General features: G+C 41.4%; 1 long non-coding RNA gene across 1 annotated transcript in view; it reads left to right on the forward strand.

The window, feature by feature from the left end:
* Positions 1 to 2215: 2215 nt before the first annotated feature.
* Positions 2216 to 13046, forward strand: part of LOC108304660 — a 12609-nt gene continuing 1778 nt past the window's right edge. Inside the window, exons 1-2 of the long non-coding RNA XR_001825348.2 lie at positions 2216 to 2406; positions 3010 to 3161. This is a non-coding gene — a long non-coding RNA (uncharacterized LOC108304660). The remainder of the gene's footprint in view (positions 2407 to 3009; positions 3162 to 13046) is intronic.

Genomic DNA, 13046 nt, shown 5'->3' on the forward strand with positions numbered 1-13046 from the left:
GAAGTGCATCTTTCTGAGTGCTGTGACTCACCCCTGTAATTCCAGCACTTTGGGAGGCTGAGGCAGAAGGATTGCTTGAGCCCAGGAGTTTGAGACCCTTCTGGGCAATATAATGAGACCTTGTCTATACAAAAAATACAAAAACTTAGCCATGTCCGGTGGCACATACCTGTAGTCCCAGCTGCTTGGGAGGCTGAGGCAGGAGGATAAATTGAGCCTGGGAGGTTGAGGCTGCAGTGAGCTGTGATCATGTCACTGCACTGCAACCTGGGCAACAGAATGAGACCGTGTCTCAAAAAATAAAAAAAAAAGAAATGCATCTTTCAGGTCTCAGCCCAGACACACTGAATCAGAATCTGCAATGTAAAAAAACCCCAGGTAATTTAACTGCACATTAACCTGTGAGAAGGGCTGGTTTAGAGCGAGCGAGAGTCTTCCTAAACTGCACTATAGAGTTATTGTGGTACATATAAAACATAATGACAGCTGAGCTATTAAGCACCGTCTATGTGCCAGGCAAACTACCAAGTGCTTTGCAAACCTTGTCTTACTTAATTCTCAAAGATCCCAGTCTTGAAAATAGAATCCATCTTTATCCTCAATAATGAAACAATCTTCCCTGCTTTTTGCCATCCCTTTGGTTGAAGTTGGTATAAAGAATACATTAGTGTCTCAAGAATCTCAAAAAATTGCTTTTCGAAATTCAGTATGTAAAATATTTTGACATCATATTTTTTTGCTCCCTTCATTGGCTGGGTTGCAAATTCTTACAGGTACGAAGATCTCAAACTCCTTGATAATTTCAGCATATGAGAAAGAAAGAAAAAAAAAGAAAAACCACCAGGGGAAGCTCAAAAGCATTCTGGTTAGGACAAGGTAATAAATAAAATAAAATCAGGAAGAAATACACACTGTTAAGTGGAATTTGAAAATGATAAATCAGATTGAACCAAATCTTGGAGAGTTTGCAGTAAATTCTGGATATTCTTACAGTGTTGCATGTCTCAGCAGTTTATGCAAAAAGGGAGGGCCAAACCCTCTCTTTCCAAAGAAGGCATTGAGACAGTCTGCCCTTTCCTTGCCCAGACTGGAACACATGAAGTCCTTGTGCCTTCTTGCCCCTCCCTGAGCTCAGTGTTCATCCCACACCTAACAGGGTAGAAGGATACCATCAGCAACCCCGATGCTGGGATGTTGGGTGATAATGGAGCACCATTAGTATGCAGGTGCCTCACTCAGTAGAGTGGTTTTCAGTACGCCTCCAGTTCTGACTAAGCTCCTTTCAACAAGATTCAGCCAGGCACTGTGGCGCAGCCAGCAGTCCCAGCTACTAAGGAGGCTGCTGCAGGAGGACTGCCTGAACCCCGGAATTTGAGGCTGCAGTGAGGTATTATTGTGCCATGCACTCCAGCTTGGGCGACATTGCAAGACACCAGTCTCTTAAAAAAAAGAAAAAAAAAAGCAAACCAAAAAAAAAAAAAAAATGGCAGCTGTAAGTCAAACCATATTAATAACAACTGGGTACCAGGAAGTATCCACACTAAAAAAAAAAAAGATGAAAAAAAAAAAAAAAAAAAAAAACAAGATTCAGTGGGTCTTCACCCACTTGCAGACAGAGGGTCACTAGAAAAGTCAAGTGCTGGGTCCTAGTGTTCATTGCTACTGTGCTAAATTGTGACAGGCGTGGGGGCTAAGGGGACAGTAGGGCTGGGGTGGGGAATGGGTGGGCATTCCTTTCCCTCAGGCTTTCACAATGTATGTTTTGTATTCCAGAATCAGAAATCTGAGTGTAGGAAGAAGTGGGTTAGGCCTGGAGAAAGGAAAAGGAGGATCATCGTTCTCTGCAAAGAGCTGGAAGCTAAAAAGCAGGCTGTGTTTACTTACCAACCAGAACTCAGTGGGATCTTTGCCAGCTTCCAATACAGCCTTAAAAGTATATGAAATCCAAGAAATATTCCTGCAAAGCAAGAGATCTTCACTGCCTTTACTCTCTACCACCTGAAACCTTGCAGAGAATGTAGTGTGTATATAATCAATATATTAAAAATTAATTTAAAAATTTATGTATGTATCAATATTTAATACTGTTTTTATATTATCTAAATGTTTTCCTAAATAATATTATATATATATATATATATATATATATATATATTCTGAATCTTTCTATTCAGTGACAAAGAATTATGTTTAGACATTTATATTTATATAGGAAAACTCATAACCTGAATATATCCTGTGGGATCAAACCACTGACCCTTCCAGGATGGAAGAGACCTCAGGTAGTCAACTTCCATCAAGTGGCCTATTGGTTTCATTGAGGAATGTGCCACATCAGGGCTCAGTGTCAGTCTCTGTTGCAGATATATCGGACATCCGACAATGGCAGCTGCTGGATCAGTCTTGGTAAGTGTTGGAAGTATAGTTGGTCCTCACTTTGCATGGTCCCAATATGCAGAAATCTTAGTTACCACCGTTTAGTTAAATCACACCTGAACCCCAACAACACGGTTCAAATTTCAGTTACAACAATGTTATTAACTGTGCACAATTACATAAAGTACAACCTCACTGTCAGCTCTTCAGTTCAGACCATTATGCAAATAACAGATGCATATCACGATCAGTAACCAGTCACACCACTCCTTTCAAAGTCCATTGATGATTGGCCACTGCACATATGTTCAGTTCATACACAGACAGCAAAGCATGTAGCTGGGTTGCTGGTTTTCCTGTGAATGAGGCCACATGTTGGTTTACAATAATGGATACTCAAAAGAGGAAATTGGCCAACAGAGATGAAAGTGCAGCAAAAAGTCCAAAAAGTGATAACACTGGAAGTGAACTTGAATCAGTTACAAAAAACAGTTCGCTGTGAGAATGTGGATGCTGCATCATTCAAGAGACCCTAGATATGCAGCCAGAGGAACTTAAAAAGGCAAACTTAACCTAATTGAGGAAGGAAGTGTGGCAAAAAGCGTGCTGTCTCAGAGGAAGTGATCTTGGCAGAAACTTCACATTGAAGCAACTCTTGGAGATTTTCAGACACTGAAAGCACAAAGGATAAAATGTTGCAAGCCAATCCAGTCTTAGAAAGGAGAACAATTTATCAAGTCCGAGAAAAGATGCCCTCTCCATGTCATAAGTTACACAACAAGAAGGTAAGCACTATCCACATGAATCTTGCTGTTTCATTTACAATTTATTTACTCTTACTATTTCTTTTTTCTTTCTTTCTTTTTTTTTTTTTTTTTTTTGAGATGGAGTGTCACTCTGTTGCCCAGGCTGGAGAGCAGGATCTCGATCTTGGCTCACTGCAACCTCTGCCTCCCAGGTTCAAGCAATTCTCCTACCTCAGCCTCCCAAGTAGCTGGGATTACAGGTGCCTGCTACCACACTCAGCTAATTGTTTGCATTTTTAGTAGAGACAGTTTCACCACGTTGGCCAGGCTGGTCTTGAACTCCTGACCTCAGGTGATCCACCCACCTCGGCCTCCACCGCCTCATGCTGGGATTACAGGCGTGAGCCACTGGGCCCAGCCCGGGTATATCTTTATAGTAACACAAAAAGGTGAAGATAGTCACATCTCCTACTACTTACTGACCCTCCTGCCTACCTCTTACAAAGACTCTTGGAAGTACATAGGGCCCATCCAGAGAATTCAGGAAAGATCCTTAACTTAACCACACCCTGAAAAATCCCTTTTGCCATACAAGAAACATTTATATGTTTCTGGAATTAGGACATGAACATCTTTGAGGTACCCACCACAGATACTACCCCCGTCTTCCCCTCCCACAGCTGAGCTGTATGCCTAAGAATGGTTGGCTGGGTTTGTTTCTGGACTTGATTTGTGCTTGTTTTTGTAACTAATTTTAAAAATTAAGAAACCAATGAAATCTGAGGGCAAAACTAAAGACTTGTAGTGTGTATGGAAAACAAATAAAATGAACTAAGGNGTTCAGTGGCACAACCTTGACTCACTGCAGACTTCGCTTCCAGGTTCAAGCAATTCTCCTGCCTCAGCCTCCCGAGTAGCTGGGATTACAGGTGTGCACTACCATGCCTAGCTAATTTTTGTAGTTTTAGTAGAGACGAGGTTTCACGGTGTTGGCCCAGCTGGTCTCAAACTCCTGACCTCAGGTGATCTGCCTGCCTCAGACTCCCAAAGTGCTGGGATTACAGGCATGAGCCACCATGCCTGGCCTACTCTTGCTATTTATTTTCTATGTTGTTTATTTACGTAGAAATTTAATGTTTCTAATGTTTAAATTACTAATGTCTAAGAAACTTAGATAATATACATTTAATAGTTTAATTTGAGTAAAGAACAATACATGAATTGGTAGCTCTCGGAATCAAAAGAAATTCAAAATGCTTTGTGGCAGCAGCGTGGGCAGTGAGCTTTTATGCAAAGGGAAGATGAAAGTGTACTTCACTGGTTTAGGTGGAAAGACCCTAGTTAGACGTTAGCTGGCATTTTCTTACTGGTAGTCTTTGGTTTGGTTTTACTCTTTACATTGGGTTCCGGTCTGCTTACAAGTAGGAACCTAAAGCACTAGGGTTGCCTCTGTCTTGTTAAAAGAAAAACTTCAGCTGAATTAAATTTAAAGGAGTTTAATTGAGCAATGAACAATTTGCAAATTGGGCAGCCCTCAGAATCACAGCAGACTCAGAAAGACTCCAGGGATGCCTTGTGGCTAGAATAAATTTATAAACAAAAAAAGGGAAGCGACGTACAGAAATCAGCAGTGAGGTACAGAAACAGCTGGATTGGTTACAGGTTGGTGTTTGCCTTATTTGAACACAGTTTGAACACTGTCTGTAAGGGGTTGAAATATGGTTGCTGCTGGGATTGGCTAAGACTCAGCTATTGTTATAGGTGTATACTCCCAAGTTAGGTTTTCAATCTTGTCTGCCTCTTAGGCTAGGTTATAGTTTGTCCACGAGGACTCAAATCTAGAAAAAAGTACAAAGTCCTTCTCAGGCCATATTTAGTTTGCTTTAACAGTCTAATGCCCTCCCTGTTAGAATTTTTGTTAAAAACAATTATTTTCTGCTTTTGGTCAGCCTCTTATGAAAGACTGAACAATACTTAGGCATAGGCACCCCTCCCTGTCACTATCACAGGTAAGTTGTCTTTGTCTCTGGGAAACTCACAAGTCATGATGTCAGGCTCATTGAAGAAAGATTCCTTTTGTTGTTTACATCATTACTGTCTCTCTGATCAAGGTGAGAGCATCTCATGTACCATTGATGGGTGACAGCATGCATTTAAGACAGAATACAGCAAACCAGGGAGATTACAATGATGACCATCAGGAGGGTAATACCAAGAGACTGGAGTCTGCTCCTTAGCCCAAGGTCCTCATGAACCAAAACAGCTAAAATCAAATAAATGAAGAAATGACCCAGAGAAGGAGTCAACCTGTTTTAACCAGGTGGCCTATTTGTTAATTTCTTGTGATAGAGTTTCTAATACCAGAGGTATTTATCCAGGCACAACAAAAGAAACAGGAGAAAATGGGCTTATTGCATGGACTCTTCATTGTTCAGCCAATAGTCCAATGCAAGCCTATTATCTAAAACTACTTGAGTAAGATAATTTAGGTATTTTTGTTGGATAGCCTTAGCTGTAGAACCTGCAATGGTAACTAATGTCAAAGAAAAATTTTTGATCATTATTTCATTTGTAGTCATCCCAAGCCATGGGAAGATGGACCTAGCATACGATGCCCCTGTGGCAGGATTGTCATCTTCTGGTCAGTTTCTTTTTAATCTGTGCTTCAGGTTTAGAGGGGTGGACCAATGTTTAGCTTCTGACTGGTTATGTAGTGACAATGGCATCATTAAAATCCCTAGTCCCCACTGGCCTTTCATTCTCTATCTGTCAAGATATGGGGTGCCCCCAAGCATATCGCTGACAGTTAAATTATCTGCTGATAAAGATGTACCTAGGACATTCCTGAAAGCCTGGGGTTGGTTTGGGGGGACGGGGGAGAAGATGTACCTAGGGTGAACAAGTTTCCTCCTTGGGAGACTTCAGTTATGGAGTAGTTAGTTGGCATCAGCAGTTTCTAACCAAGAGACTGATACTGAGTTATTATGTCCTAGAAGGCTGCCAAATGCCTATGTCGACAGGCATTCTTGCAAATAGGTCTGTTAACATTCTCCGTTTTGTTGCATAGCCTCCTTGCAATATGGTCAGCAGACCTGGCCATCCTATTCCATGGTTGGGTTAAACAAGAAGTAAGAGTAAAGGAGTCTAGAGGTTTGATTCTATAGAAGGGACCAACTGTATAATCTAAACAGATTGGTGCATTTGGGATTCTGGCAAATTCAGTCACAAGAGAGACTAAGGGGTCTCTAGAAAGTCAGGCAAGTATTTTGACTTAGCATGGAAAATCTGGAATCTACCTAAACTTTCTGCAGGAGCTATAGACTGTGAGATTCTAATTATGGCATTATCATGCCATACACAAATAGAAAGGAAGAGTATGAGACAGGAGAGAAAAAGAGAGAACCGGGTTTCCATGACAGGAAGACGAGGTTCTTGATCTCTGATCTTGGGAAAGCTGTCTACATTCAAGATGCCATCTGCTTCTGGGGAGAGATGTTCCTGGTCAACTTTAGGTGTTCCTAACTGGTGTTCAGTTCCAACAGTCTGGAAGGGCTCTCTTGAGTTGAGAAACTTTGCTCCAAAACTCAAGGTTTTACTGCAGTGTAAGTGGTGAGAAGTTGGTGTGGTCCCTTCCAGTGAGACTCAAGGGCAGACATTCTTGGATATCACTTCCAAAAGACCCAGTTTCCAAGTTTTAGACCACTGAATTCTGATCGTCAATCAGTGGCAGTGTATTTCCATCATCAGTAGCTACTATTACCTGATGGAAATACAGTAAGTCCTCAACTGATGTTGTCATCGATAGTTTTTTGGAAACAGTGGTATTAAGCAAAAACAATCTTCCTTGAATAATGTGTTTCATTTTAACATTGATGAAAAAAATAAAATTTGTTTTATTATGCATTGTTTTGCTTAAAGTCACAGTTTCCAAGAGCTGATCAATGATGTTGTAGAGACGTATTGTATGCTTCAGCATAATTTATCAGTCTCTGGCTATATTGAGTCATACCACAGGTTACAAATATGGAGCTCTAGTATTAAGGGCATAGGTCTTCCAGTACTATTTCATAAGGCATCATCTTGAGCTTTTCAGTATGGGTACACATAATGGCCATTAAACCCGGTGTTAAAACTTTTGGCCAGGAAATCCAGTAGATTCCATCATTTTGGCCAATTTTAGGATACTATTTGTCCATTCAACCTTTCCAGAAGACTAAGGATAAGGACAACGATCATGCTATTTTGTTTGAAAACTTTAAAAAATTGTTTAATAATTTGTCCAGTAGGCTGGGCACGGTATTTCATACCTGTAATTCCAACACTTTGGGAGGCTGAGGCAGGTGGATCACCTGAGGTCAGGAGTTTGAGACCAGCTTGGCCAACATGGTGAAATCTTGTCTCTACTAAAAATACAAAAATCAGCTGGGTGTGGTGGTGCATGCCTGCAATTCCAGTTACTCGGGAGCCTGAGGCAGGAGAATCACTTGAACCCAGGAGGTGGAGGTTGCAGTGAGCCGAGATCATGCCTCTGGACCCCAGCCTGGATAACAGAGTGAGACTCTGTCTCAATAATAATAATTATTATTATTTCATTATTTGTCCAGTAAAATGAGTTCCCTTGTCACTGGAAATCTTTCTAGGGATATCCCATAAAGGAAACACATTCTCTGTTTTTTATTTTTGGTCTTTTTTTTTTTTGCTGCTGTTGTGGCATCAGCCTTCCTGCATGGCAAGGCCTCAGTCCACCCTGAGAACAGACATACAGTTACAAGAACATACGGATAGCCCACTGAGGGTGGCAACTAAATGAAGTTCTTTTGTAGGTGTTCACATGGTCCAGCAGGTGGTAGAAATGTACTGCTTGAAACGTTAATGTTTTTCACAGAATTATGAATCTGATAAATCAGACATTGTTTATAAACCATTTTTGCAACTTTAGAACAATTACTCCACCAATGATTTTTCATAATTTGAACCATTTTGTCTACGCTATGGTGAGCTGTGGAGTGTACAGTCTTAATACAGGTAGTTTTAAGGACTTGGGGAGGACTAGGTGGCTGTTAGGGCCCTCAGTGAGTTCACGTTTAGTATTTGCATCCTTTTAAGTGCCCGTTTTGTTTTTCTAATTCAGGTACATAGAATCATTTATTGAACAAATTATCATAGGTGGTTTGATCTGAATTAATCTTATGGAGTTCAAACAAATTGCATATCCTAACAAACACGTTTATTGCCAGCTACCTTAGTGTGGAAGTTCACTAAGGCATTTTCCTGATATTCAGATGCATTTTACAAGTGAGCTTCAATTTTAATAATAGCAACTTATGAGGGCAACAAAATAGCCGAAAGAAGCTCATTTGCCTGGGGTCCATTTTTGGTGGTGGACCCACTAGAAGTGAGGAACGCTCTTTGCTTCTAAAACATGCCAAAATAATGGACTACCCCAAAGGCTTATCTACTGTCTGTATAAATGTCTGATTTGCCCTGAGATATTTGACAGGCCTGAGTGAGGGAATGTAACTCTGCTGGTTGGGTTGACTTCAATTGGGGAAGAGCTTCCTTTTCTGTTAATTCATTCTGTGTAGTCCTGGTATGTCCTGCTTGGTATTTTACTGCTGCATTTTTAGCATAAAATTCATCAACAAAATGTATTATCTCAAGGTATCTAATGGGCATGTTATAAATCAATAGCTGGGATAGGAGATTTACATAGTTGTGGTCCTCACCTTTATCAGGTAAGGGTAGTAGGGTAGAAGGGTTAAGTAGACTGTGGCATTTTATTTATTTTATTTTATTATTTTGAGACAAGTGTCTCTCTGTCGCACAAGCTGGAATGCAGTGGTGTGATCTCGGCTCACCACAACCTCTGCCTCCCGGGTTCAAGCCATTCTCCTGCCTCAGCCTCCCAAGTAGCTGGGATTACAGGCACGCACCACCATGCCCGGCTAAACTTTTTATTTTTTAGTGGAGATGGGGTTTCACCATGTTGGCCAGGCAGGTCTCCAACACCTGACCCCAAGTGATCCATCTGCCTCGGCCTCCCAAAGTGCTGGGATTACAGGTATGAGCCACCATGCCTGGCCAAGATTTGATATGAGATTAGAAGGAGACAGGAGAAGAATTTCATGTTAGTCTACTTGCTGAGAAATGTTGAGTTTGACTGGAATTTAATAGACCTTCCACAGCATGTGGAGCTTGCAAATAAAATTCATTTCCTAAAATCAGCTCAGACGAAACATCAACCAATCTGGCTGCTGCTGCTACTACCTTTGAACAACTGACATACACCTTAGCTACTAAGTCTATTAAGTGATGCACCTGTTTTCCTCCGTGTTCTTGAGTAAGAACTCCTAAAGCCTTGTTGTTATGTTCACGAATGAACGAGGTGAAAGTGATACCTGTTTGCTATAATTTGGGAGTCCTAAGGCTGCAGATTGTGGTAGGGCCAGTTTTGGTTGGCTGAAGCCTGTTCATAATTATCCTCCCAAGCTAAAGGCTCTGGATCAGTGTTTATACAAGGCCATACAAGGGAGATACCAACAAGGAAAAATTTGGGACCTAAGACCTATAATATCTTGCAAATTCAAGGGAAGCTCTTGCCTTTTAGACATGGAGCAAGAGAAACTTTGAATAATTTTCATTTTTTCAGGTGAGAGGAAAGTTTCTTCTGCAGGCATAATGGACCTTTCCTCGGCAAAACTGATCTTTCCACGGAAGCCTATGGCTTTTGTAAGCTAATGTAAGAAGTAGATGGAGAGCCGGGTGCCATAGCTCATGCCTGTAATCACAGCAATTTGGGAGGCCAAGGCAGGTGGATCACTTGAGGTCAGGAGTTCGAAACCAGCCTGGTCAATGTGGTGAAACCCCTTCTCTACTAAAACTACAAAAAATTAGCTGGGTTTGGTGGCTCGCACCTGTAGTCCCAGCTACTCAGGAGGCTGAGGTACAAGAATCACTTGAGCCTGGGAGGTGGAGGTTGCAGTGAATCACGATCGTACCACTGCACTCCAGCCTGGGCAACAGAGCAAGACTCCAACACACACACACACACACACACACACACACACACACACACACACACAGAGAGAGAGAGAGAGAGAGAGAGAGAGAGAAAGAAGTTGAATCTATTTCTGACTCTTCCTTAGTATGAGAAACAACAATAGCAGTAGGTTATAAATAAGAGCAGAATTCCTAGGAAATCCCAAATTTGGCAAAACCTGATGCAGAGTCTGAGAAAAATAAGAGAGGCCTTGGCAAATCCCTTTGTCATTACAGTCCAATTACATTGTTGATTTTTTCCAATGAAAAGCAAATAAGTATTGACTCATTTTACCAGCTGGAATACTGTGTTTCATCACTGTGAACCATTTTAAATTTTGGGTACATTATACAACAAGGTATTCAAATTTGAAACTACTGGCAACCTTAGTATTACAATCTTATTTATTGCATGTAGGTCTTGAACAAATCTCCAACCTTGTCCATTGAGTTTTTAAAGTGGTAGATTGGGGTGTTACAAGAACCAGTGCAAAAAATTAGAAGTCTTTGTATGATTAATTCCAGCACAATTGGTGACAGCCCCTGAATACATCCAGTTTTAGTGGACGTTGAGGTAATTTAGGTAGCAGCTTAGAATGATCTATTGGGATTTTTTTTCTGTTTTGATTTTTGCGGGTTTAGCACTTTAAATATTTTCATTTAAGGAGGAAGCCCACAAAGGTTCTTCAGAAAGAACAGGTTTTTATAATTTGCGTTTTGGTGTTATCAGCTTCTGCCAGTAGGTAATAGAGCAATTCAAGTTCTGGAGAGTCAGGAAATTATAAGATTATCTGTCCTTCTGAAGATAATTTTCTGTAAATTTTTAATTCAGAGAGCAAGTCTTATCCCCATGGATTCACTGGGGCAGCATCACAAAGTAAGAAGGCGTGTTTTTCTGAAAATGGTTCAAGTGTCATTTGGACAGGTTTAGACATGGAGACATTTTGGACTTGATTTGAAACCTCCATCATGAAACTGTTCTTTTTATTGCAAGGGTTTAGAGTACATAGGTAGGCCAGGTACAGTTGCTCAGGCCTGTAATCACAGTACTTGGAGAGCCCAAGGCAGGCAGATCACTTGGAGATCAGGAGTTGGAGATCAGCCTGAACAACATGTGAAACCCCGTCTCTACTAAAACTACAAAAATTAGCTGGTATGATGATGCGTGCCTGTAGCCTCAACTACTTGAAGACTTAAACAGGAGAATCGCTTGAACCTGGGAGGCAGAGGTAGCAGCGAGCTGAGATTACACCACTGTGCTTTTGTCTGAGCAACAGAGTGAGACTCCATCTCAAAAAAAAAATTTTTTTTAAGAAGTACATAAGGTGGTCCAGCACAGTGGCTCACACCTGTAATCATTGCACTTTGAGGGGCCAAGGCAGGGAGGATCTCTTGAGGCCAGGAGTTTGAGATCATCTTGGGCAACATAGCAGGACTCTATCTCTACAAAAAAGTTTTTAAAAAATTATCCAGGCACAGTGGCATGCACCTGTAGTCCTAGCTACTCGAGAGGCTGAGGTGGGAGGATCCCTTGAGCCCAGGAGGTCAAGATTACAGTGAGCTGTGATCACACCACTGCATTCCAGCCTGGGTGACAGAGTGAAACCCTGTCTCTTAAAAAAAAAAAAAAAAAAAAGATTAATGGGAAATTTTATACAGGTTTGGTAAATACTAGAGCCACTTTATCTACTTTTTTTTTTTTTTTTCCTTTTGAGACGGAGTCTCCCTCTGTCACCCAGGCTCAAGTGTAGTGATTCAATCAGTCTAAAACTCTTGGGTTTGAGTGATCTTTCCATCTCAACTTCCTGAATAGTTGGGATTACAGGCATGCATCACCCTGCCTGGCTTTTTCCCATTAATCTTTTTATTTTATTTATTATTGTTTTTGTTTTTCCCATTAATCTTAATTTTCATTTTTCCCTTGTTCATTTATAAGTATTATGGGAAGAACGCTTTGGAGCCTCATTAGTGTTGATTTTTATTCCAGGTGTCAAACCTTCAGCGGCCTCATCTGGAGGGAAAAATGTCTGGGTCAAAAAAGTGGGTTCATTACACAGCTGGTACAAGACTGGACAATTTTGGCCAGGCATGGTGGCTCATGCCTGTGATCCCAGCACTTTGGGAGGCTGAGGCAGGTGGATCACCTGAGGTCAGGAGTTCAAGACCACCATGGCCAACATGGAGAAACCCCGTCTCTACCAAAAATACAAAAATTAGTTGGGCATGGTGGTTTGTGCTTGTAGTTCCAGCTACTCAGTAGGCTGAGGCAAGAGAGTTGCTTGAACCAAGGAGGTGGAGGTTGCAGTGAGCCGAGACTGCACCACTGCACTCCAGCCTGGGCAACAGAGTGAGGGGCTCTAAAAAAAAAAAAAAAAAAAGACTGGACAATTTTGATTCCAGTGGCCCGGCTATTTACAATGAAAGAGGACATCTCGAGGCACAAGTTTCTTTGGTCCTCCTCCTGTTTATCCAAGTATTTTAAATCAATACTAAGAGGTCCCAAACTAAAGAAACTTGTGCCTCAAGATGTCTGCTTTTACTGTAGCTGTTGTGACTATTACTTAAAGCATAGAACTGATGTTAATGGTTTCTTTTGAATAAACATGGAAATTGACCCTCCCAGGCCAAGCGTGGTGGCTCACACTTGTAATTCCAGCACTTTGGGAGGCTGAGGTAGACGGATCACTGGAGGCCAGGAGTTTGAGACCAGCCTGGCCAACATGGCAAAACCTTGTCTCTACTAAAAATACAAAAAAAAAAAATTATCTAGGCATAGTGGTGTGCACCTGTAATCCCAGCTACTCGGGTGGCTGAAGCATAAGAATTGCTTGAACCTGGGAGGTGGAGGTTGCAGTGAGCCGAGATCATGCCACTGCACTCCTGCCT

This window comes from Cebus imitator, unplaced genomic scaffold (assembly GCF_001604975.1).
Source record: "Cebus imitator isolate Cc_AM_T3 unplaced genomic scaffold, Cebus_imitator-1.0 Scaffold56, whole genome shotgun sequence".
NCBI lineage: Eukaryota > Metazoa > Chordata > Mammalia > Primates > Cebidae > Cebus > Cebus imitator.